General features: G+C 37.3%; 1 protein-coding gene across 19 annotated transcripts in view; it reads left to right on the top strand.

The window, feature by feature from the left end:
* DTNA (dystrobrevin alpha) overlaps positions 1-12,305 on the top strand; it is a 341,246-nt gene that overhangs the window by 77,554 nt on the left and 251,387 nt on the right. For 7 of the 19 annotated variants that reach the window (XM_069468464.1, XM_069468482.1, XM_069468479.1 and 4 more), the window contains exon 1: positions 11,584-11,785. The exons of the other annotated variants lie outside the window; for them this stretch is intronic. The gene's annotated coding sequence lies outside the window, so the exon portion shown is untranslated. Of the gene's footprint in view, positions 1-11,583; positions 11,786-12,305 lie in introns of those variants that run through there. 19 annotated transcript variants of the gene reach the window in all.

The raw sequence follows: 12,305 nt of genomic DNA, 5'->3' as shown, positions 1-12,305 counted from the left end.
CATTTATTCTGCATGGGTTTCACTTAGCTTTTTTTTCACACATGAGTTAATATCCTTTACCAGTTATGAAAACTATTCACTTATAATTTCTTCAAATATTTCTTCTGCCCCATTGTCTCTCTTATACCCTCCTAGGGCTCCAATTACAGCTATGTTAGATCATTAGATGTTGTGTTATGATTGCAGGTTTTCTGTCCCATTTTAATCACTTTTTTTTTCTCTTTTGTTTCAATTTGGATGATTTTATTGATCTTTCTTAAATTTTACTGATCCTTTCTTCTGCTGTTCAGTCTGTTGTTCAACCCATTGAATGATTCCTTAATTTTTGATCCATAATTTTCATTTTTATCATTTCCATTTTTATAGTACCTGTATCTCTACTAAAATTTCCCAGCTGTTAATGCATGCTTCACACTTTTTCATTATATCTTTTTACTATATCTGCCATAGTTTTTATTTTTTTTTAAATGCGATTTGCTAAGTCCAACATTTGGGCCATCTGTGGGTCTACTTCTGCTGCTATTTTTTAATTTAGGAGTTATGTTATTCTGTTTTTTCGTGTGTTTTATAATTTGTTGTTGTATATCAGCCTTTGTGGGTAATAGCATAGTTTTTCATAGAATTGTATGCTCAGCAAATATATCTTTCAACATGAGGGTGAAATAAGGTAGGAAAAAATTGAGAGAGTTCATTTACCTACCACAAGGGATGAAAAGTAAATAATATTTACTCACAGAAAAGGGCTCACTCCCTTCTCTGTTAGGCTGCTAATGTGTGTTGGGGCTGGTGGATAAGGAGACCGAATCAATCTAATATGTGTTAGATCTAAATGTAAGCTTTGCCACAGCTTTAGTTGGATTTCCTTCGTCAATGGCTTTAGACATATTTAAAGAGGATATAGAACTTTCCCTTTAGCAAGACTGGGATTGGCAATGCTGCAGAGATTTCTGAATACTTAAAGCCTGGCTGCCAACATTTCCAAGCCAGAGGACATCTTTCTGTCCTTTCTAAACCAGAGGACATCTTTCTATCTTTTACGTCTTTACATCCTCCAGCTGCCCAGGCGTAAGGACAACTCTCTGCACCATTGGAGAACTACTGTAATGCACAAGTCTAGGACTGTGCACCTTGAGGGGATCCCCATTAGCTCTCTCCCGTATCAACCACTCTGAAATATTCTGTGAAGGCCTGTGGGAGAGTCATCAGGCAGGTACAGATTCTTTCTGTGGTCGACTGCTTCAGGATCCTAATCTGTGACACCAGCCCATATGCAGCTGCTAGAAGTTTGTTAACAGTTGGGCTGGTTGTCCTCACCCTGCTCTGTGGTGAAGGCGTGCCCCATTTTGCTGAGTCCCCAGAAGTGATGACAGCTGTAGAATTCTTCTCTCCAAGGAAGGGATAATCTCATTTTGAAAATTAATCTATTTCACTTTCTTTGGGTCTTCAACTTGCTGAAGAAATATGATTTTGAGACTTTGTTGTTCAGGACACATAACTTTGATAGAGAAGAGAAAGTGTGGAAAGGCACTCACTTACTTTTAGGACACAGCAGTGTAAACATGAGGGCGATATGGCAGTGAGGCCTGCCCCTGATATTTTGCAGCACCTGGGCCATGAATACAAACGGGGACACACAGACGAGATGTCTAAATATTTAAAAGTTATAAATCAGACTTACAAACTATTGAATCAAATATGCTTTTTCCTACCTTGATAAGTGTGTCTTCATAATGACTTTTCAGTCCAAGTTCAATTTAAATTCTCTTAAATGTGGCAGCTCAGACAGCAATGGCACCCAGACACTCTATTCTCTCTTCCCATCCCTAGTTTTGTCTTATATCTGAAAGGGCCTTGCACAGATGTGTGTGTGAACATCACAGCACATTGTTCCAAACTTGGTTAATATACCCTGCACCCACATCCCCACAAACAACAACCCCTCAACTACCCCTAAGTCTCCAATATGTGTATACTAAAGGCAAGTGTCCCTTGGGAAGACAGACCTGGACACAATCTCAGGGCCTTTGGGGCAGGGAACTCCATAGTCTCAAGTATTTAGAGCATAGTATAGAAGAGAGTCACTTGTTCTTTTTCTAACTCATAGCTCTGTGGGGAATGACCTAGGCAGAGGAAGACTAGAGCAGCAAGGCCCTCTGAAGTGTGAGGTCCAGGGCAGGGAACCCCACCTCCTCACCCCCTTTGGCTGGGTTGAAGGGCAGTACTGATGGAGATAGGTGAGCAGACTGCATAAAAAGAGGGCAAATGTGATGTAAAGATTGTTAAGGATGACCTTTAACTTTTTACCCATGGCTAGCTCATATAGCTGTACAAATAATATAATGTGTACATCTCTCTAAGAGTAGAAGGTAGTTTCAATGTTGATGGGATATTCTTGAAGAAATAAGGTACAATATATCTTCTAGAAAACTGATGTCTCCAGATTGACATATTATAATGAACAGAACTATTGTATAAAAAGATTGAAGACAAATCTTACCTCAAATATCAAAATACACAAATGTGGTCCATATGCAGCTGACCATGACAACTTAGAAGAGAAATGACTTCACTATTGGAATTAACATTGCCTTCCAACAAAAAGCAAATGCAAAATGACTGCTAAGATAATTTTAAGATAATTTTGCTTGTCTTGACTGAGTTATGGTTTAATTGATAGTTTAGACAAAACTTCAGTTACAAAAGACATGTATTTTCACTTTTTAAGATGTAGTTTTTGCATGAAGGAATTTTTCATAATATATATGTTCAGATATTTAATTCCTCAGATATGGTGAAAATTTTAATATAAGGAACCACAAGGAATTTCAAAATAAAAAGATCTCTATTTTAATTGAATGTTATACTTCACTGTGTCTGATACAGATGATTATATGCCTTGCTAAGATTTATCTTTCATTTTAGCATTGGATGTGTTTGTGGAGAAATAGGAAATATTATGTTGTTACACACACGTGCACACACACACAGCTGTTGAATTTGGTGGGATCCATTTTGGAGAATGTTTGAAAACTTATTCCTTGTTAAAGCAGTGCTAAAGGGTATAGACAGAAAATCACAGTTAAAGTGGTAGATGGAACACATGCTTAATTTCATCCTCTCCCTTGCAAAGTAACCCCTATGCTGACAATTTAAAAATATCATTGGAATAAAGAAAATGGGAGAGAATACAACAGCAGAGAGCTATTGATATATTTTTGGAGGGGGAGATAGAAGCGGAATGGATGAGTGGTACTTGATTTAGCTATGCAGAGTTGTAGAAACCCAGGTGTCTACAAAGGAAATGCCAATGAGAAGCAATGGAAACTCTGTAGACAACCCTGGAAAGACTCAAGGATTGGAGACAAAAAGGATTGTTGAAGCTAATGGAGAGACTTTGGGCTGAAAACAGAGCTGATTAAAATCCTTAAAAAGAGCAGCTGGACTCTCAAATCCCCTCCTCAACCCTGGCAGCCTGGCAACTATGCTTCCCTCACCATGCAAGAGACATGGGGCAGGGTGTTATTCTCTGGAGTAACTTAACTAGGGTGGCTACCAACTCAGCAGTATTGGAAACAGTGGCAGGTGAGGGTGAGGTGCAGTACTGAAATCTGGGAGACTGAGTAGAAATCCACATGCTGAGTAGTAACAAACTCTCCTCTCCTTCAAGCCTTCTTATGCACCTCAGCCACCAGGACACTGGCAACCAGGCTGTGCCTTCTAGGCAGGACATTGGAGGAGGCACCTTTCTGGAGGATCTGACTACCCAAAGGGGCAGAAACCTCATTACTCTTGAGGGTGTTTTAGTGAAACAACTGAGCTTTGTCTAATGTTTTTATGGTAATGCCCTGTAGCCCATCATACATTTCTTGAGCGGACAACTAAAAAATACCAGATTTGGAAGAAAGTCTCCAACGTAAAAGAGACCAAAACAAACAAAGTAACTAACTAACAAGAAAGTTAATGAAAACAAAGATCTTGCAGGAAACAAAGTTTATAAAAGCTAAAATGTATATTCTTCTAGATAATAGAAAAGAAATGTGTCCATGAAACAGAACATGGTACTATGAAAAAAGGAGAAATTAGAGACAGAATTCTTAGAAATTAAAAATATGTTACCAGAAATAAAATATTCAACAGAAGAGAGATGAGAAATTCTCCCAGAGAGGAGATGACAGAAAGAAGATGAAAAGAAGAGCAAAGATAATATAATTAGAGTTATCAGTAGGGATCCAATATTCAATTAAAAGGACTTCAGTTTCAGAATGAAAGAACAGAGGAAACGGAGGTCAGAAATTGCTAAAAATACATAATAAAATTTCCCAGAACTGAAAGAATAAGGAAAAGTCCCTTGAGTTTCAAACACGATCAATGGGGGATGGGGGGTGGGTAGCACACCAAGGTAAACTGTCGTGAGACGGTAGAACACCAGGGACAAAGAAGAAATAATAAATGTTTCCAGAGAGAGGGAGAGAGAGGAAGGAGCAGAGAGAGGGAAAGAGGGGAAAAGGAAGGCAGGAATGAATGATCTAAGGAACAAAAGAAGGAAAGATGGAAAGTCAAAGAAAATGAATCAGGGAACAAAATGACTTCTAGATAACACCAAAAACTAAAAGGCAGTGAAGAAGTTGCTTGAGATGTCTGAAGGAAAAATATTACTGAACAATAAATTCTGTATCTAGCCAAATTAACAATTAATATGAGAAGAGAATTAAAAAATATTTTCAAACATGTAAGTTCTCCCCCCAAAAATATATTTTTCCCAAGCATCTTTCCTAGGAAGCTACTACAGTATATGCCTCCCCACCCCCCATCCCCATGAGAGTGTCAGTCAAGAAAGAGGAAAAGAAAGTATTCTGGGGACAGAACGAAATACTAGAAAGAGGCAAAGCACAGTCCCAGGGTGCTGAAAAAAAAAATAAATAACTACTACATTTGACTATATTAAGAGAATTGTTTGCATATATATTGGAGAGTTTGGGAAAATGTCATTATGGGCAGATAGAATATTAAGCAAACAAAAATATGACAAAACTACTAATGTCAGGGAAAAGAAAAATGTGTAAAAGAAATGTAATTATAAATCCCCATGTGGCTTACATGTGAATAATATATACATACCCAAAATAATGCAAACACTGATTACTGCTTCACCTAAAATTCTTGTGTAATTAAATTGGGAAGTTTAAGGAAAGGGAAGAGAGAGAGAGAGAGTGTGTGTGTGTGTGTGTGTGCATGCACACACCTAAAGGTGGTATAAGAATGAGAAAAAGTGACAGGGAGGCAGGAAAGAAAGAGAAAGACAGAGACAAAGGTACACACATCAGGAGAGTATATAATAGCTGAATCCTTATCTTCCACAGTAGGAGGCCAACAGATTATATCAACATTTGAAAAACATCAGAAAATAGGTATATGAGAGTATCATTTGAGAATATGGAGTAATCAGTATAATTAACAGTTATGAGTTGAAGATTCTTGCCTCTGGGATTCAATGGTGGAGAGAGGTGGATGGGACATTCTTTTAAGCTGTACAGTTCTATGTGGCTTTTAAACATATGTGCATAAATTTTTGTTAATTTATAAAAGCTAAATATTTTTTTTAACATGAATGCCATGAATACTAGAGCTCTGAGGCTTCCAAGCCATGATTCCCAGGTTCCTGGAGGGCATCTGGAGTCCCCACGGGGACTGCTTCATGGAAGAAGGGGCTGAGTAGGTGGGACCACAGGTCTCACACCTGAGTTTCTGGTAAAGGAGCTATGCCTTGTCATTGTTAGGCTTCAGTGAACTGTTTCTTTTGAATAAAGGATTTCATAGCAAAAAAACAAGTTTGAAAAACACTGATAGCTGTATGCTCATCTGGAGAAAAACTGCTTTTAAATTGCTATGGTTGAGGCGTGGTCCCCAATGTGACTATGTTGGGACATGGTGCTTCCAAGAGGTGATTAGGTCCTTAAGAGGGAGCAATGCCTTTCTCATGGGAGCAAGTTCTTTGGTTACTGCGAGGTTGTTATATGGTGAGGCTGCCTCTTCTGTTGGATCTCTTTCTGTGTGCCAGCTTCCTCTTCTGCTCTCCCACCACGCTATGAAGCAGCATGAGGCCCTCACCAGATTCAACTGTGTATCTTGAACTTCCCAGCCTCCAGAATACAAATGAATAAACTCCACCTGGTTTAGAAAATGACACCCATCATTTTCTTTTTATCATATAAAACAGAATTATCCTATTTCTAACCCTGGATACATCTCAAAGCATTTGGATTAGGACCAGTTCTTCATTTGGATTTCAAATATGGATTGGACATTTGAGTCTACCTCGTCAAAGTAGCTGCTCCCCAATCTGGCTGACAGTCTGACCCCCACCTATACTGTGCCAGATTCTGTTCCCTACTCTCTCTTCTCTCGTTCTCACATTTCTTTTAAGATTGTTCTTTTCCTTGGGTATTTCCCTCCCTTCCTTTTTTTCTTTTCTTTTTAATGTAAATAATTTATTTTATTTTAATGTAAATCATTTATTAACTTTTACTTTTACATTTATTTCATACTTATTCACTGTTTTAAAAATTTCAGAATATTATGGGGTATGCATGTTTTGGTTACATGATTTACTTTTGTACAGTTTGAGTCAGAGTTATAAGTGTGCCCTTCACCCAGGTAGTGTGCATTGTACCCATTAGGTTTGAGTTTACCCATCCCTGCTCTCCCCTCCCACTTGCTTGATTTCCATTGAGTTTTACTTCCATATGTGCACCTAAGTGTTAATCGATTAGTTCCAAGTTAGTATTGAGTACATGTGGTGTTTGTTTCCATTCTTGCCATACTTCACTTAGGAGGATGGTCTTCAGTTCCATTCAGGTTGTTATAAAAGATACTAGATCGCCAATTTTTTTAATGGCTGAGTAGTACCAGATGAGAAGGAATCAGTGAAAGAATCCTCTCCCTTTCTTAAGCCTTGTGTACATCTTTTTCCGCATTAAAGAGCATCTCCATTCCCCTCTGCTCCCCTCCCCAAATTCTCCTGCAACAGAGACCCAGAAAAGAGAAATAGAGTTGCCTCTTCAAGGACAAAGAGGAAAATAAGGAATTGAGAAAAGGCTATAATTACTCTTACATGAATATTTTTAAGGTGTGTGTTTGTGTAAATTACAAGGTCAAATACTCTCATTACAGAAAATCTATGAAAAGTGGAATAAGATTTTTTAAAAAGAGCCCACACATCATTTTGGTAGGACTTCTTCTAGCCTTTATCTTTCTCTCTGGTGCCTACAGATGTTCTAATATAGTTGAAGTCATGGTACACATACACTTATATGCTGATTTTTAACCTAATCATTAGCCTGTTTCATTCTGGTGTCATCAAAACTGTTATTTTCCCCATTATTCTCTACCAAACAAACCTACTATAATTGGTATATTTGTACATATGGCTCTTTCCATGATTAAGGTTATTTCTATACAATAGGCATACAAAATGTGTGTTCATTTCCAATTTTTAAGTTTATTACATTTAATTGTATTACATATAGCATGCTGCTGTGGTTTTCCTTTTCATTTTTAAATGTACTTAAGATATATAACATGATGTTTTGATATATTAAAACTTATTTTGATATACACAATGAAATGATTACTACAGTTAAATAAATTAATATGGCATCATCTCAAATAGTTACCTTCATGTGTGTGTGTTTGTGTGTGTGTATGGTAAGAGTGCCTAAAATCTACTCTCTTGGCAAATTACCAGTATACAGTACAATATTAACTATAGTCCTCACGCTGTACACCTAATCTCCAGACTTATTCATACTACATAATTATGACTTTTGTACCTTTTGACCTACATCTTCCCATTCTCACCCTGATAACCACTGTTTACTCTATTTCTATGTATTTGATTTTTTTTTTTTTAGATTCCACATAAAAATGAGATCATACAGTATTTTTCTTTCTTCATCTGGCTTATTTCACTTAGTATAATGTCATCTGGATTTATCCATTTTTGTCAAAAATGGCAGGATCTTCTTTTTCAAGGCTGAACAATATTCCACTATGTGTGTGTGCGCATGTCACAATTTCTTTATTCATCCTTTTGTCAATGAACACTTTAGTTGTTTCCACATATTGGCTATTGTGAATAATGCTGCAGTGAATATTGGAGTGCAGATATCTTTAGGAGGTGGTGATTTCATTTCCTTTGGACATATATCCAGCAGAGGGATTGCTGGATATATTTTTAAGTTGATTGGCATTTAATAGGATTACACATGCTGCTGTTTTGAATTTCTTCTATATATGTTGTTAAAGCCCCTGTTTTCCAATGTTTTTTATATATAGTTTTTGTACTTTTTCTTGCACAGTGTCTATTTTTTAATTACTTTTCAAACAATTACTACTTGGATCTATTAATCTTTTCAGTTTTAACAAAACCACGATTCCCCCCAAAAATGTATTTTTGCATAAATAGTATTTGCTTTTAAAAATAAACGATATACAAAAGACTAAAACAAAAATCTGCTGCAAAACTATCACCCTGAAAATAACACCTGTGCTAGTCTCTTAAGGACAACAAGAAGGGGAAAAAAATGGCAAAGATCATTTGCTTTTCAGTGACCAGGTTCTTCATACACATAGATGCCTCACAGAGTGGCTAAGACTGTGTTTGAACACTTTGTTCACCCCTGTAGGGAGACTGCTACCAGCATTTACCATCCACAGAACTGTGCTAATACAGCCTAATTCTGGAGAACGAAGCAGAGATTAACTGCTTGTTCATAATAAATCAGGGGTATCCAATTTGCCTGTTACATGCCCAGTTTTCTTTGGAAACAAGCCTTGGAAGCTATTTTTCTGATCAAATCCTAACTCTCATGTTAGTGCTTATGAAAAAGGAAAACAACATTTACTCATGATAAAGACTGAGTTCTAACCATTATAAATCTTATCAATTGCCTTGTGAAGGTTAGGGAGCAAAAAGAAAAAAAAAATCTTGCTCACTTAATCTTGTGTCTGGACTAATGCTCCTATTACTCTGTGAAGTGTTCTGAAATTTGTAAGATTGGCGCAGATGAAAATATAAGTGGAGATAAAGTTGGGAACCTAAGGAGACATCTGATTGATGAATGTTGCACTGTAAGGAATGGCCAGTAACAATTCAAAAAGAAAATTGTTACAGTTACTGGGAAATATTAGAGAACTTAACATTTCCTTTTTTCTTTATTTTTCTTACAAGCCAGCAAGATCAGCAGAAGTGATCTTAACAAATATTTGCTGTGTAAGTATTTAGAGTCAATCACACATGCACATACACACACACACACACACACGGTGTTTATTTTGTTGTTGTTGTTGTTGTTGTTGTTTTGTTTTTTTGTTTTGTTTTGTTTTATGGAGTACCCATAGCACATTGGATGTTTATTGAACAAACACATTCAGTCTTGACCTTGACCATATATATTTATGGTCTTAGAAACCAAGAAGAACAAGCACATCATCTATATCTTATTACAATTGACACACGGTGTTTAATGATTTTTTTTTTAGTTTCAGTAAAGGTGCTTGGTACATAATATACATTCCATATAACCTTTTGGTTAATTGTTTGAAGAGAGGTATATTTTTCCCAAGGCAAATGCTAAGATATGGGCCAAGAAATAATAATTTTCCATAGGTTAAAATACACACTTGTACACAAGCGGTTCTTCACTTTTAACCAACATTTCTTGAGTGTCAGTTACGTGCTAGTGCTCACTCAGAGACACAACAGATGTGAGCAGTGTCGCTGATGGTGAACCAGGCGGCCTGCCAGCAACTCCCTCCCCTCTTCTTAATTCACTTATGTTTTGACACCATCTATTAGCCTTGTAGAGGAGTGTTTTTGACAGAGAGAAAAAGAAGCAAGGGCACAGAGATGTGTGCTCTCTGGACTATGGGGTTATTTCTTTCCATTTATTTATGAAGTCATTTGAATGCCTTTATCTATTAGCATTGCAGATAGCCTGCAGGTTCCCCGAGATAATCAACTTTGGGGATAAGAGTAAAGAAAGTTTCTTCCTCCCCTTTTCCCTTCTTTTAATCTTTTTTAAAAAGACATCTAGTGATGCCATTAGATTAAAAGCTAGTATGCCACCAATCTATATGGAGCATCAAAATATCACCAAAATAAATTAGTAATGTGATGTCAGTTAATCAAGTTTTTACTCATGGTTCCTTATTATGATCTTGTTCTAGATGTGATAAAAGACAACCTAAAACTTTCTTTCTGGAGTCAAACTTCTATAGTAGAATATTTTTGAGATGTCCATATAAGTTCCAAGGAGCAGCTGCAGCCACACGGCTACCCTGAGCCCAGCCAGCTGACAGTTGCCCAGAGTTGGCAGCCACAGCCAGATGAACTTTGGAAACCCCAAACTGCTTGGGGTTGAGATATGCTCATTTACCAAAATTATAAATCCTTTATCAGGCCTTTGAAGAAGTTGCCTGGTCCCTAGAATTGCATGTTTTGACCCTAAAGAGGTAAATTATTTTTCAGAAACAGGAGACTTTTTGGCCCCAGTAACCACTAAACAAATGTTAAATACAAGTAAATTAGTGGTGACTTAAGGGGACCCCCATTATTAATCTTTGTCAGGCTCTATTTCATAAAATGTATCTTTTTCCTAGTTTCCATTCACTCAATTTCTCCTTGTTCAAACACACACACACACACACATATACACACACACACATTCTTTCCTAGTCCTCACTAAAGTTTTGCAAGACAGTCCTGAAAAAGAAGGTTTAATAGGGTGGTAGAAGTGTGTTTTGCACTCTCCTACTGTTTGGAATTTAAAATATAGGTCATTTGAAATCAGTTTTCCCACAATTCCTACAAGCAAGTTTTTCTCTCACAGAAAATCCACAGATTCAACAGAATACTGTCAAGCAGTGGCTATTTCTTCCTCTAATGAGTCCCAGCTCATTCACTAAGGCTCATTCAACTTCTAACACAAAATTTGCCATTTCACTTTTTTACTGAAGCCATAGCCATTCTGGGTAACATTATATGTGGCTGTTAAAACAAATATGCTGTCCTACTCCAAAACTATTTTAATGCCTCAAAATATTTGCTCAATTCTGCTCAGAGTTAAGAAAAAAATCCGGGAATGTTACTTGTTTGTATTATGTGTACCTGGGAAGTTATTCATGCTGAGTAACAGTACAGAACTTGAGCTGCCTTGCTTTCTGCTTCCAGGAATGCCAATCAGAGAACATTCTTTTTCAGGCAGCCAAGTTTGGAAGTCAGTTGGTTTCTGGCAGTGAGCAGGGGGAGGGGATGGCAGGGGAAGCACAGCGAGTCCACGGGCTGATGTTCAGTTTCCAAGTGTTTCCGTAATAGCCATCAATGAAAACATCTCCTTTTACCCACTCAGAGACAGGTAAAGAGACAGCTGAGTAAATCAGCGTTAGATGTAGCAGCGGAAGTTCAGTCCCAGGGAGGGGGTGGAGGGCGGGCGCGTGAGAGCCTGCCATTGGTGAGCTTACCAAAGGCATCTGCCAGTGGGACTTCAATGGAATGTGAAACCAAATCATTTTCAAGTTAAAGATAGACACGGTATACACCAGGATCTAGAAGCTGGATTTTAAACACATCTCTCTCCCTAGAATTTCAGGGAGTTCTGTTATGATCCGTTATACCTAACAATTTGCTTCGAGTTTGTTCTTTAAGTGAACATGCTAAGAATTCATATATGTTCTGGATGTACTGGGATTAAAAGGATTTAAGAGATCATGGTGTGCACATTCTAGGGTAAGTGAAAGGATTGGTTTTAGGGTGCATCGCTTCTCTGGGAAGGTTAATGTCGAATTTTCCTTTTTTGTTTGTGTGAATGAAAAGGTGATAATGAAGATATTTCACTGTTGTAACTTGCTTACTTTTCCTGAGATAGTGGCATTTTATATTTTGTGCAGTGGCAAGAAATAGAATATTTTAGCCTATTTTTGAAATTTATTTTGCAGACCTGTGACTTCAGTTTTACCTTTACCCTTACTTGCTTTTTTGTCTATTAGCTCTTTGCTTTAAGTGCCCAGAGTTTATTGAGTTACAGTATCAGCAGATCTGTGTCACAACAGACTGAATGTTACTGTGTCATTATGCCATGGGATAAAACCGTATTATTGTGTGACAGAGTTCAGGTTCCCTTGCATGGCACTAAGTCACTTCCTAATTTAAAAAAATAGAAAAAGGAAAAAAAAAAAAGGGAGGGGAAACCTGGTTTAAGGTGGTCTAAAAGGGCATAAGGAGCCTTTCAAGGTATTCTACTTTTTAA

This window comes from Eulemur rufifrons, chromosome 5 (assembly GCF_041146395.1).
Source record: "Eulemur rufifrons isolate Redbay chromosome 5, OSU_ERuf_1, whole genome shotgun sequence".
In the NCBI taxonomy this organism is placed as follows: domain Eukaryota; kingdom Metazoa; phylum Chordata; class Mammalia; order Primates; family Lemuridae; genus Eulemur; species Eulemur rufifrons.
This window is presented reverse-complemented; position numbering and strand designations above follow the sequence as displayed.